Source organism: Leucoraja erinacea, chromosome 21 (assembly GCF_028641065.1).
Source record: "Leucoraja erinacea ecotype New England chromosome 21, Leri_hhj_1, whole genome shotgun sequence".
NCBI classification, from domain to species: domain Eukaryota; kingdom Metazoa; phylum Chordata; class Chondrichthyes; order Rajiformes; family Rajidae; genus Leucoraja; species Leucoraja erinaceus.
Window position 1 is genome coordinate 10,925,439 of NC_073397.1, and position 13,080 is coordinate 10,938,518.

A 13,080-nucleotide genomic window follows, 5' to 3' on the forward strand; every position below is an offset into this window, starting at 1 on the left:
AACATATCTTAGCTATTCAGTATAATCTTTTTCAGTGATGCTAACTACCTTGTCAGCTGTGGAGAGGGCTGGTCTCAAGAGCCACCCATTCATTTGTTCTCCAACTGTTTTAAAAAAATAGACTGCTTTTCCAGGTCACATTTGAGGAAAAGGCCAGTCCTACCATTAGATACCACCAGGGTGTTAGTTAGCTGCAATCTTCCTCTGATTATACAGGCCATGGGATTTATAAGAGGTTGCAATACACTGAAGGCATCTCTAACATGACAGTAATGGGCCTGTCCCACTTAGGCAACTTTTTGGGCGACTACAGGAGACTATGTGATCGCCACATGGTCGTCGGTGGTCGCAGGGGTGTTGCCTGTATGGTCGTGAGTGGGGTCGTAGCATCTTTCTGGTTACCAAAAAATTGTCAACATATTTCAACATTCGGCGACGGTGGCGACATTGGGTTTTACGCCAAATGAGCGTAGCTTGACGTAGGTGCTGTCGTAGGTTGTCGCCAGGTTAATGTAGGCGGTCACCAGGATGTCGTCGGTTGTCGCCGGTGCTGACTTTGGTGAATTTTAATGTTGTATTCGCCGGCAGTCGCCAAAAAAATCGCCTAAGTGGGACAGGCCCATAAAAGTCCTCAGGTAGCCATTTCAAACTCCTTTTAAACAGACCCATAGCCATTTGCTTCTAATTCCCTCAGCTTCAGGCCGAGGAAGGATAAAGTGTAGAAGAATGAACATGCAAACTCCACACAGACAGCACCCGGGGTCAGGATCAAATCCGGGTTTTTGACTCTATGAGGCAATGGCTCTACCAGTTGTACTGCTGTGCCGCCCTAATTAAGGTTTTCTAATTAAAAGGGTTTTAATGTCTGCACATTTCTGTTAAACATTGAATAAATTAAATGTCTCTGACTATCAGAATCGTATGTTCATAAGTCATCCATCTCGTCAAGGGTTGTCAGGGAGAGTCAAGGCTGGGCTTTAATGGAACACATTATGAGAACAGGTCACCACATGGAGACCACTCCGCCTCACAGGACCTCCGAGGTGGGTCAACTCAGTGAACCCTCTAGATGTGGATGGGGAAAGCATAGACGAGTGGTCACCACGGATGATGAGTCTGGACAGGATCCCACCCATCAAAGGCTCTTAGAAACATAGAAAATAGGTGCAGGAGTAGGCCATTCGGCCCCTCGAGCCAGCACCGCTATTCAATATAATCATGGCTGATCATTCAAAATCAGTACCCCGTTCCTGCTTTCTCCCAATATCCCTTAATTCCGTTAGCCCAAAGAGCTATATCTAACTCTCTCTTGAATACATCAAGCACTTTGTTAACGTTGGGGAACAACAGGGCCAAGCTTTGCTCCACAAAGTGAGAAACCTCAGCGGATGTAAACCGCAGTTAAAAGAGGTTGGAAGCACCGCAAGCAGCGACCAATGAGGCCCACAGTCAGAAACTGAGAGATGCCAAACGGGGCAGTGTTTTGTGATGAACACCTCTCAACAGCCATCAATCTCAGTGACAGGTAAAATAGTTAACATTTCAGGCCAGGGTGAAAGGTCACTGACCTAAAATGTTAACTGATTCCCTCTCCGCAGATACCCGATCATTTCCAGCTTTTTTGTTTAGACTTAGATCTCCAACATCTCCACTGTTTTATTTTCATATACATTATTGTTCTCTTAAGCCTTTCTTTCTGTTCCCACTCATGTCTGTAGATAGTGACTGTCTAATACAAAACGCTTCATTATTACAATAACCATCCTTACTTCCTGTATTAGTTTGTTGGCAATGCAATGTAGCCTGGTGCTATCATTAAGTTATTTTACAAGCTTGAGCCACTTTAGCACCGCACATTGATAATGCGGTCTTCAGCTATTGCTATTTTGTACGAAGTGAGTATCGTGTATTAGGAGATAAATCCCATTGTTCCATGTAAACACCTCAGAAATTACAGAAAGACCAAGGTCACTTACATATGGTAGAGCTGCTATCTCACAGCGCCAGAGACCTGGGTTCGATCCTGACTTTGGGTGCTATCTGTGTGGAGTTTGGGTGCTTCTCCCTGTGACTATGTGGGTTTCTTCCGGATGCTCCGGTTTCCTCCCACACCCCAACAGTGTGCGGGTCTGTAGGTTAATTAGCCTCAGTAAACTACCATCAGTGTGTAGGGAGTGGATGTAAAAGTGGGATAACATAGATAACTGGGTAGCGCCAGCAATGGCTGCCTCGCCAACAGTCTGTCCCTTCTTTGTGTTTAAATAGTATGTGTTAAATGTATGTTTTTAGTGTTCTTTAGCTTGTTTTATGTGGGGTTGGGGAAAACTTTTATAATCTCTTACCTCGATGAAGATGTGATTTTTTTTTACGTATCGTATCTCCTTCCGCACTGCGGCCTAACATCGAGGAGTTGGCGGCCTTTGTTGGAGACTTACTTTTGAGAGCTCCACCGCGAACTTTAACATCACGGAGCTGTTAAATATTCACCACATCTGCTCTGGTGAATATTTATGTTAACTTTTATGTAGTTGTGTTGTCTTGTTGCTTTTTTTTCCCGTATGGCTGGATGGTAATTTGCATATCACTGTTTGATACATGTGACAATAAAGACCTTTGAAACTATTGAAACCTTTGAATTAGGGAGAACATGTGACCGATGGTCTGCAAGGACTCGGTGGACCGAAGGGCCAATGTGAAGGACCAATGCTGTATCTCTAAACTACATGCTTAAAGCAAGATGAAATTAGGATGATATTGAGAGCGTCATACTCCATCATATGTGTGAACCATGTGTGTATTAATAGTTAAGTCACAACAAAACAAAACTAAGCTTTCTATCAATAGATTCACGTACTGTCCCAAATCGAGAATTTATTACCTATCCCTAATTGGCCTCAGAACAGAGTGACATGTAAGACAATTTAACAGCGCAGGTAAGGTCCAAAAACATTGGTTGGCCAGGAGTCACATGCAACTCAGACCAACAAAGAGAACTTTCTTTCATTGAAGAACATTGTTGAACCAGATGGGCTTGTATGATAGTCTCACATTCACCGATTCTAATACTATGTTGCTAAGTAGAAAGCATTTTATCGGGATGCATCACAGCATGGTTTGGGAACAGCTCCATCCAAAGCCGCGAGAAATTGCAGAGAATTTTGGCCCGGACCATCACACAAACCATGCTCACACTGCCTCCCCACCAGCATAATTAAGGATGAATCGCACCCTGGTCACTCCCTCTTCTCCCCACTTCCATCAGGCAAAGGGTATTGAAGCTGTTATCAGGCAACTGAACCATCCTACCAACAACTACAGAGCATTCCTGAGCTACTAGCTATGTAATTGGGGACCCTCAGACTATCTTGGATTGGACTTTATCTTGCACTAAACGTATTTACGGTATTCCCTTTATCAAGTAACTGTGCATTGCGGATGACTTGATTGTAATCATGTATTGTCTTTCCGCTGACTGATTTGCGCAACAAAAGCTTTTTACTGGACCTCGGTACATGTGGCAATAACCTAAACTCAAACTATGTTCACATTCATGATTTAATGAACTACTTGAGCTTAACTTCCCCAGACGCCATGATGAAAACTAAACTGATTCTGCACTCTAGGACTCTGGGATCCATCCAATGATACGACTGTAAATAATTTCACACTTATTCAAGTTGCATTTGCTTGCATATTACAATCTCATTTTGTTTAGTTTAGAGATACAGTGTGGAAACAGGCCCTTCGGCCCACCGAGTCCTCACCGATCCCCACACACTAATACTATCCTACACACACTGGGGCCAATTTTACATTATAACGAAGCCAATTAACCTACAAACCTGCGCATCCTTGGAGCACGGTTGGAAACCGAAGATATCTGAGAAAACCATCGCAGATCTCGAGGAGAACGTACAAACTCCGTACAGACAAACAACCGTGGTCAGGATCGAACCCGGGTCTCTGGCGCAGTAAGGCAGTAGCTCTACCGCTGCACCACTGTGCCACCCTGTAGTGGACTCACCAATGAACTAGTGCAACATTTCAAAGAGGGAAACGTCAACTGTTTGTTGAGTCATTCATGCAGGAGCATAAAAGTTTATTTAGTTTAGTTTATTTGTCACGTGTACTGAGGTACACTGAAAATCTTTTTTGTTGCATGCTATCCAGTCAGCGGAAAGACTATACATGATTGCAATCAAACCGTCCACAGTGCACAGATACAGGATACAAGGAATAATGTTTAGTGCAAGGTAAAGTCCAATTAAATATAGTCTGAGGGTCTCCAATGAGGTAGATGGCAGCTCAGGACCACACTCCAGTTTCATAACAGCTGGTAAGAAACTCTCCCTGAATCTGGAGGTATACATTTTCACACAAGAATCAAATAATTTCCCACCTACCTGTAAAACTGTCAAATGAACTCTTTGTCATTCAGTAATTATTTACCTAACAATGGCTTGTTTATTAGAGAGGAAATGTCAGTCGCATCATTTTCAAAGCTGTTTGCCGAGAAGATATGGTACCTGAATGGAACCATGCCAGCTGGAACAAGAACAAACCTCGCATATATGCCTCATGTCTTCTTTTGGTGTACGCTCTTTGGCAACATTCTTATGCATTACACTTTTGACCCTGGAGATGGAACCAGGCCTGTGCTTTATCAGACACAGCATAACTAATGGGGCTGTGCTCTGCCTTTCAGGTCAATGGGGTTGAGTTGTTTTCACTTCCACAGTAATTATGTTTTAGTGAAAGGCCTTCCATGTTTGTGGACGAGTGCAAGGGTTTTTCTTTCAGCTTTTGGTTTTATGTTGAATGTTCTCAAATGAATTGGTTCACTCCTTTTGATATCTGATCCGCCCACACTTTCTCCAATTAAGGGATGGTCTTGGGTTTCCTGTTGTAGCCAGTCGAACATTTTCTGCAGAATTCTCATTCTTTTCTGCCTTCCTGTGAAATATTGAATTGCCTTCTTTTGGTACACGCCCAATTAATTTGTTACTACACAACGCTGGAGTCAGTGTGAGACACTAAATCTTTGTTCGCTCGAGACATTTCATAAGTCCCATTCAAAAGGCAATAATCAGTAAAGAGAATGCACACACCTAAACCAAGACAAAGGCCTTGGAGCCTTTTACAAACATTCCAGAGAATTGCTCTCTTCAAATGATTGATCTGTTCCGGACAGGGGCACCAGAACAAGTTACTTAAACAGGCATCCTGATACAATCCATTGATCATTCTAAAGGAAAGCGATGATTTCTAATTTATCTTTAACAAAAAGTCTGATGGAGGGTCTCGACCCAAAACGTCACCTATTGCCTTTCTTCTGCGATGCTGCCTGACCCGCTGAATTACTTCAACATTCTGTGTCTATTTTCAGTGTAAAGCAGCATCTGCAGTTCCTTCCTACATTTTCAAAAAGCCTTTCATCTCTTTTCTGTGCTCACTGCTACCTCAGCCATAGATGGGATGATAGCTGGTATTAAACATTGTCTGGAGATCGGCACTCACACTGACTCCCACAACTATCTCAACACAAATCCACTGACTCCCACAACTGTCTCGACAACACTTCTTCCCACCCTGCTTCCTGCAAAGACTCTATCCCCTACTCCCAATTCCTCCGCCTACGCCACATCTGTGCCCAAGATGAGGTGTTCCATACCAGGACATCCGAGATGTCCTCATTCTTTAGGGAACGGGGGTTCCCCTCTCCCATCATAGATGAGGCCCTCACTCATGTCTCCTCGGAACCCCGCAGCTCTGCCCTTGCTCCCCCTCCCCCGTGTCGCAACAGAGACAGAGCCCAGCTAGTCCTTATCTTCCACCCATCAGCCATCGCACACAACACATAATCCCACTCAAATACACCTGGACCATTTCCGACACTTCCCTACCATTCCTTGACCTCACTATCTCCATTGCAGGTGATAGACTTCTAACCGACATACACTATAAACCCACTGACTCCCATGGCTATCTGGACTACACTTCTTCCCACCCTGCTTCCTGTAAGGACTCCATCCCCTACTCCCAATTCCTCCGTCTACGCCGCATCTGCTCCACGGATGAGGCGTTCCACACCAGGACATCTGAAATGTCCTCACTATTCAGGGAACGGGGGTTCCCCTCCTCCACCATAAATGAGGCTCGCACCAGGGTCTCCTCCATACCCCGCAACACTGCTCTCTCTCCCCATCCCCGCACTCGCAACAAGGGCCGAGTCCCCCTAGTCCTCACCTTTCACCCCACCAGCCGTCACATACAAAAAGTAATCCTCCGTCAGTTTCGCCACCTCCAACGTGACCCCACTACTCGCCACATCTTCCCATCTCCCCCCATATCTGCCTTCCGCAAAGACCGCTCCCTCCATAACTCCCTTGTCAATTCTTCCCTTCCCTCTCGGTCCACCCCCACCCCGGGCACTTTCCCTTGCAACCGCAAGAGATGCAACACTTGTCCCTTTACCTCCCCCCTCGACTCCGTTCAAGGACCCAAGCAATCGTTCCAGGTGCGACAGAGGTTTACCTACATCTCTTCCAACCTCATCTATTGCGTCCGCTGCTCTAGATGTCAGCAGATCTATATCGGTGAGACCAAGCGGAGGTTGGGCGATCATTTCGCCGAACACCTCCGCTCGGTCCGCAATAACCAAGCTGACCTCCCGGTGGCTCAGCACTTCAACTCCCCCTCCCACTCCGCCTCCGACCTCTCTGTCCTGGGTCTCCTCCATGGCCACAGCGAGCAGCACCGGAAATTGGAGGAACAGCACCTCATATTCCGTTTGGGGAGTCTGCACCCCGGGGGCATGAACATCGAATTCTCCCAATTTTGTTAGTCCTTGCTGTCTCCTCCCCTTCCTCAGCCCCCCTGCTGTCTCCTCCCATCCCCCAGCCTTCTGGCTACTCCTCCTTTTCCCTTTCTTGTCCCCACCCACCCCCGCCCCCGATCAGTCTGAAGAAGGGTTTCGGCCCGAAACGTTGCCTATTTCCTTCGCTCCATAGATGCTGCTGCACCCGCTGAGTTTCTCCAGCTTTTTTGTGTAACCTTCGATTCTCCAGCATCTGCAGTTCCCTCTTAAACATAATCCTCCATCATTTCCACCACCTACAACGGGATCCCACAACTAGTCACATTTTCCATCTCCACCCCTTTCCACCTTCACTCAGTCCACCTGAACCAACTTGATCTCCCGGTTGCTGGACACTTTAATTCTCCTTCCCATTCCCACACAGACCTTTCTGTTCTAGGTCTCCTCCATTGTCAGAGTGAGGCTAAATGCAAATTGGAGGAACAGCATCTCACATTTTGCTTGGGCAACTTACTGCCCTGTGGTATGAATATTGATTTCTCCCACATCAGGCAGCCCCAGCATTCCCTCTCTCTCTCCCCCCCCCCCCCCCCCCCCCCCTCCCCCCCTCCCCCCTCCCCTCCCCCCCTCCCCCAAGTTGCACTAGCTTTTCGTTTTCACCTAACAAACAGCCAACAATGGCCTGTTTCTTTTATCATCGTTACTTTTTGCATATCTTTCATTCATTGTTCTTTATCTCTCTACAGTGCATCATTGTCTATATCTCATGTTTCCCTTATCCCTAACCAGTCTGAAGAAGGGTCTCGACTCGAAATGTCACCCATTCCTTTTCTCCAGAGATGCTGCCTGTCCCACTGCATTACTCCAGGTTTTTGTGTCTATCTTCGCCACTCAGAACCCAGGTTTAAGCATTGTCTGAACCAAGTATCAAAGTCCAAGTACATGTACACGGCCGACTGACCATTCTCTTTTTTGGTTACATTTAAATTAATACACACTTTCATATATCAACCATTGTTTTACACATACGCATGTGAATAATCATTTCAGATGAGCCTTCTGCTGCTTAGACCCCAAGCTCTGTAATTGCTTCCCCAACTGACCCGACTTTTCAGCGACTGTCTTCGACCTTCAAGCTCGAGGGCACTCGCCTGAAAAACCTCGAGCTGGATCGACCGTCAGCGATGAAACCGCGAGTCGGATCGACCCTCTACACACACACGCACACGCACACGCACACACACGCGCACACACACACATCGCAAAGGCGGGACCAGGGAAAGCGGGGGAGCGCTGTCTGAAATTCACACCCGTGATGAACAGGAAGGTAAAAGACGGTTGGCACAGTTCGGTAAGTCCTTTAGAGAGTGAGGGGGGGCAGAGATGGGAGAGAAGGGGGGAGACACTTTTAAGAAGCCAGACAACGTTTAATAACGTTTAGCGGGCATTTAACATTACTGGTCGGTTTATTTACTGTTTTTTTTCTCAACGGGCTTTACCTTCGACTACCTTCGATGAACTTCGATTGACTTCGACTACCTATGATAGCATTACGACCTACTACGACCTACCTTGACTATACCCACGAGTAAAAATATTGATTTTTTCCATGGCGACTTTTTTTTACTCGCGCGCATTTGTCAGCATGTTGAAAAAAACGCCGCGACCTAGCTGAGGCCTCGAGTACACGGGGCCTACTCTCGAGCACGACGGAGAGTTACAAAGACCTCCTAGGACCTTGTGTCGACCATGCTGCGAATATGAGATATGACTCGAGGGCAAACTCTTCTAAACTCGCCAATTAGGTGGCCGCAGTGGGACTGGCCCTTAAATCTCTCTCCCTCCCAACCATCATTTCCTAGCAACAATGCTGCTCTTGTGTACAACTCCAAATGTTCATTGCCATTTTATATTCTGCTCGCATATGCACACCTTCTGCTTTTGGCAATCCTTCAGGATGAATGATTCAACCATTCAATGATGCTTCATTGTCACATGTACCCAGGAACAGTGAAACTCTTTGCTTTGTATATGATCCGGAAAAAAAATCACTCAGTGGACTTCACCTGGGTATTACACTGAGAATAGCCATGTTTTTGGCGCCAACAAAGTTTATTAACTTCTTAGTAGTCTTATCTTCTCGCAGCGGTGAACCAGGTCTGTTATCGGCATAGGTGGCCCGCCGGGTCCCTCTTAGTTTTCAGCGGAAACCCTGGGTTGCTCTCAGCCCCCCCCCGCTGGGTCCTGTCCTTCTTTGTTTTTATTGGCCCCCTCTTCGTTTCCAGCAGCCCCCTGTCGGGCCCCTCTTTGTTCTCAACGGTCTCCCTCATCGGGTCCCTCATTGCTCGCAGCGGCCCTGCTGGTCGTTCAGCTCCACGGCGCATCCCAGGAATCTTCTGCCGCCACACGGTGCATTATGGTGAGTCCGTCCACCTTCCACCTTCCAGTTGTCTGCCACTTTAATCTTCCATCCCACTGCCACCCTGATCCCTATCTCTGGCTCTACATTGTTCTAATGAAAGGTTATCAACTTACAACGGTGACACATTTTTTTGTTCTCCATAGTTGCTGCCTGGCCCGCTGAGTATTGCCAGCATTATTTTCTGTGTAAATTTCCAGGAACTGAAATATATTTTCGCACCTCAACATTATGTTTGTATTTTTTTTGCCACTGTTCTCATTCACCTTCTTCCAGTTACATTTCTTTCAAACAGGCCACCTGCTCTTAACAACCTTCACCAGCCTCTAACAACCCGCACCACCACCACTCCTATCATTCAATCCCCCGTATTACAAACATGCCCGTTCACTCTCTCTACCTATCCTAGTTCTGTGCAACTAACACTACTTTCCTTCGTTCCAATGAAAGGTCATCAACCCAAACCATTAACTCTCTTTGTTCCTCCAAAGATGCTGCCTGACACGTTGAGTATTTCTCTGCCCTCTCGGCTTTCATTTCAGAGTATCGACGTCTGCAGGTTTGTTCAGATCCTTTGATCAACTCTGGAAAGAGAGAACTCTGAAAATGGGTTGTTAGAAAGCAGATTTATTCAGGTTGTTCTGCACCACCTGTCTGAAATCCTTCACTGAAGTGCAGCTGGGGGAACGAAAACACACACACTAAGTGCTTTGGGGCATGTTGTGTACAAAGAAGCATGTTCTTACATTTATCCCGTGGGCTGTAAAATGAATTCCATTCATGTGGTGTTGACACCTACATATTACATGCCGCTCGCTGTCCTGGCCAGGGAGTTTTGACAGTGTGGACTATTGGCTGTATTCTCCCAAAACTTGAAAGAATGTCCTTGCTGTAGTTTTCTGAACACTTTTCGGCAAAGCGGAACACCTAAGTGCAGTTAAAAGGCAAACGTATCCCCCAATCACACCATGTTCCAGATGGTGTGAAGCCCAAGCATTATGAGCTGGCCTCCCCAAGGTGGTCTCACGCACACCACTTAGCTTTTAGCGCATTCCACAGACATATCAGGACAGGTTTTCGGGGTTATGCTTTGTTGATGCTGCACAGCTGAACTGCCTACACAACTGTGGCAGATTCACAGAATAGGCTTCCTTCCAGCTTTGCCACACGGACCACTGTTAATTGTGCGACTCAGTCTGCCTATGACTTAAGGCACTAAATTACAAAGTACGGCCCTATTTCCTTGTAATAAAACAATCAACGTTTAACTCGGTGTTCCATTATCTCGCATTTACACATTACGGTAAAAATTCCTCGACTTATTTAAACATGCATTAAAGAAGTGTAATGAGGGAGCTGAGTTTGGGGAGAGGTCTCTAAGTGCTGATATGACAGTGAGCAGTTGTCCCAAAATCCATGCAGTAGGATATACGTGCATGACTGCACTCAAAGCCCCATCCTACACGATGACCCGCCACAACACAACACAACACATAGACGACGTGTATGACCAGCAAATTGATTAATTGATTGATTGGTTGATTGATACCTTATTGTCTCGTGTACTTGGCACAGTGAAACTCTTTGCATAAAAGACACAAGTATGCAAAGAGTCGCCACATATAGGGCACTGACAAAGTAACAAAAGTATTCATTGTAGTCCTATTGGTCCCTCTTCCTTCTCCAGATCCCTCTTTGGTCTCCTTGCGGACCCCCATGCCGGGTCCCTCTTTGTTCTAACCAATGGCACTCATGCGGGCGACGCCCCTCGTGTAATAAAACGGTATCTCTCCTCACAATCCAATGTCCCTCCACTCTCACTGGTGTCTCTCCTCACTCTCCGACGTCCCTCCTCACTCACTGAATGCCCTCCTCACCTGGCTGTCGAGCTCGTCCGTGTGCATGGAGGCCGACCTCCTGTGCCCGATGACCACCATGCAGATTATAAATGCATTCTACTCAAGGGTTGCAGAGTTAACACAGGGAGTGGCACTGAGTAAAAGACCAGCCATGAGCGGCCAAAAGGCTTCCTCCTTCTTCTGGTTTTTGTGTCCTTCTACAGCTGGGGGTACTTATTGATCAGGTTTCCCATAAAGCTCCTCCGTGCAGCACGTAAAAACATTCCCAGGAATGATCGGGTTAACATATGATGAGCGTTTTAAGGCACTGGGCCTGTACTTGCTAAAATTTGGAAGGATGAGGGGGCACCTCATTGAAACTAACCGAATAGTGAAAGGCGTGGATCGAGTGAATGTGGAGTGGACGTTTCCAATAGTGGGAGAATCTAGGACCAGAGGCCATAGCCTCAGAATTAAAGGACGCACCTTTAGAAATGTGATGAGGAGAAATTTCTTTAGTCAGAAGGTGGTGAATCAGTGGAATTAATTGCCACAGACGGTTGCGGAGGCCAAGACAATGGATATTTTTAAGGCGGAGATTAGAAACATAGAAACATAGAAATTAGGTGCAGTAGTAGGCCATTCGGCCCTTCGAGCCTGCACCGCCATTCAATATGATCATGGCTGATCATCTAACTCAGTATCCCGTACCTGCCTTCTCTCCATACCCTCTGATCCCCTTAGCCACAAGGGCCACATCTAACTCCCTCTTAAATATAGCCAATGAACTCGCCTCAACTACCCTCTGTGGCAGAGAGTTTCAGAGATTCACCACTCTGTGTGTGAAAAAAGTTCTTCTCATCTCGGTTAACAGGTTCTTGATTAGTACGAGTGTCAGGGGTAATGGGGAGAAGGTAGGAGAATGGAGTTGAGAGGGAAAGATAGTTAAGACATGATTAAATGGCAGAATAGATTTGATGGGTCGAATGGCCTAATTCTGCTCCTAGAACGTATGAATTCATTGCATAATATGAAAGTGGTTGACATGGACTCAGCGCACCAAAATGCCTGTTCCACTGCTGAATCTTTCAATCAATTCATTCAAAAAACTGAATTAGCTTACCACCCCCGGTAAAACGAACAACTTGAAGTTACTTTTCATTTTCTTTTTAATTTACCGGGTGGAATGAGCAGGTCTTCTCAGTGAATGTGCTTAAAAATGCAGGAATAAGGAAAGCCAAGTGTAAGAACAGGAGAGGAATGAAGAACATGAGGTTGACGTCCATGAAAGGAAATGCTGGCAGCAAGAGAGCAGCACAATCTTTTCCTTAAAAGCCTATGTTGCACCGACTTGAGAAATTATTTGTCGGTAACTATTAGTGACTTGGCAAAACACACAGAACGACCTCACAAGTGATGATGGTATCGCCGACAAGACTTTTACGCTGCTGTGGCTTTCTTGGTTGTCGGCATTTTCTAAATATTTGTGAAGATGGATAAATCTGTGTATCCTTCAAAGCCACAGTTTGAGTTACCGGATTATAAAAACACCAAGAGTCATTTGCTCTTATTTTCAAAGTATTCTTTTTTTTTCTAAATTAACTTTTGTTTTTTTTTACTGCAACTTTCCTCTATGTAATGGCTTCCTGGTACTACTGAGGTGGGGTAAACACAGCTACTGTCAGGCTCTGCATCAGTGGTTTGCCAGCTTCAGGCAAGTTCATGATTCACAATGTTATGGTGCCAACACACAGCACCTGTCATAGTCATTGACAAATAATCACAGCTCTTGTTGCTTGGCAAACATTTTATCAGTGAGAGATCTGCTTAACACCTCATAGACATACATAGGGCAGCACTGTGGTGCAGCGGTAGAGTTACTGCCTTACCACGCCATAGATCGAGTTTCTATCCGGGTGCTGTAAGTATGGAGTTTGTACATTTTCCATGTGTCCGTGTGGGTTTTCTCTGGGTGCTCTGAGCCAATTTCCTCCCACACTCCAAAG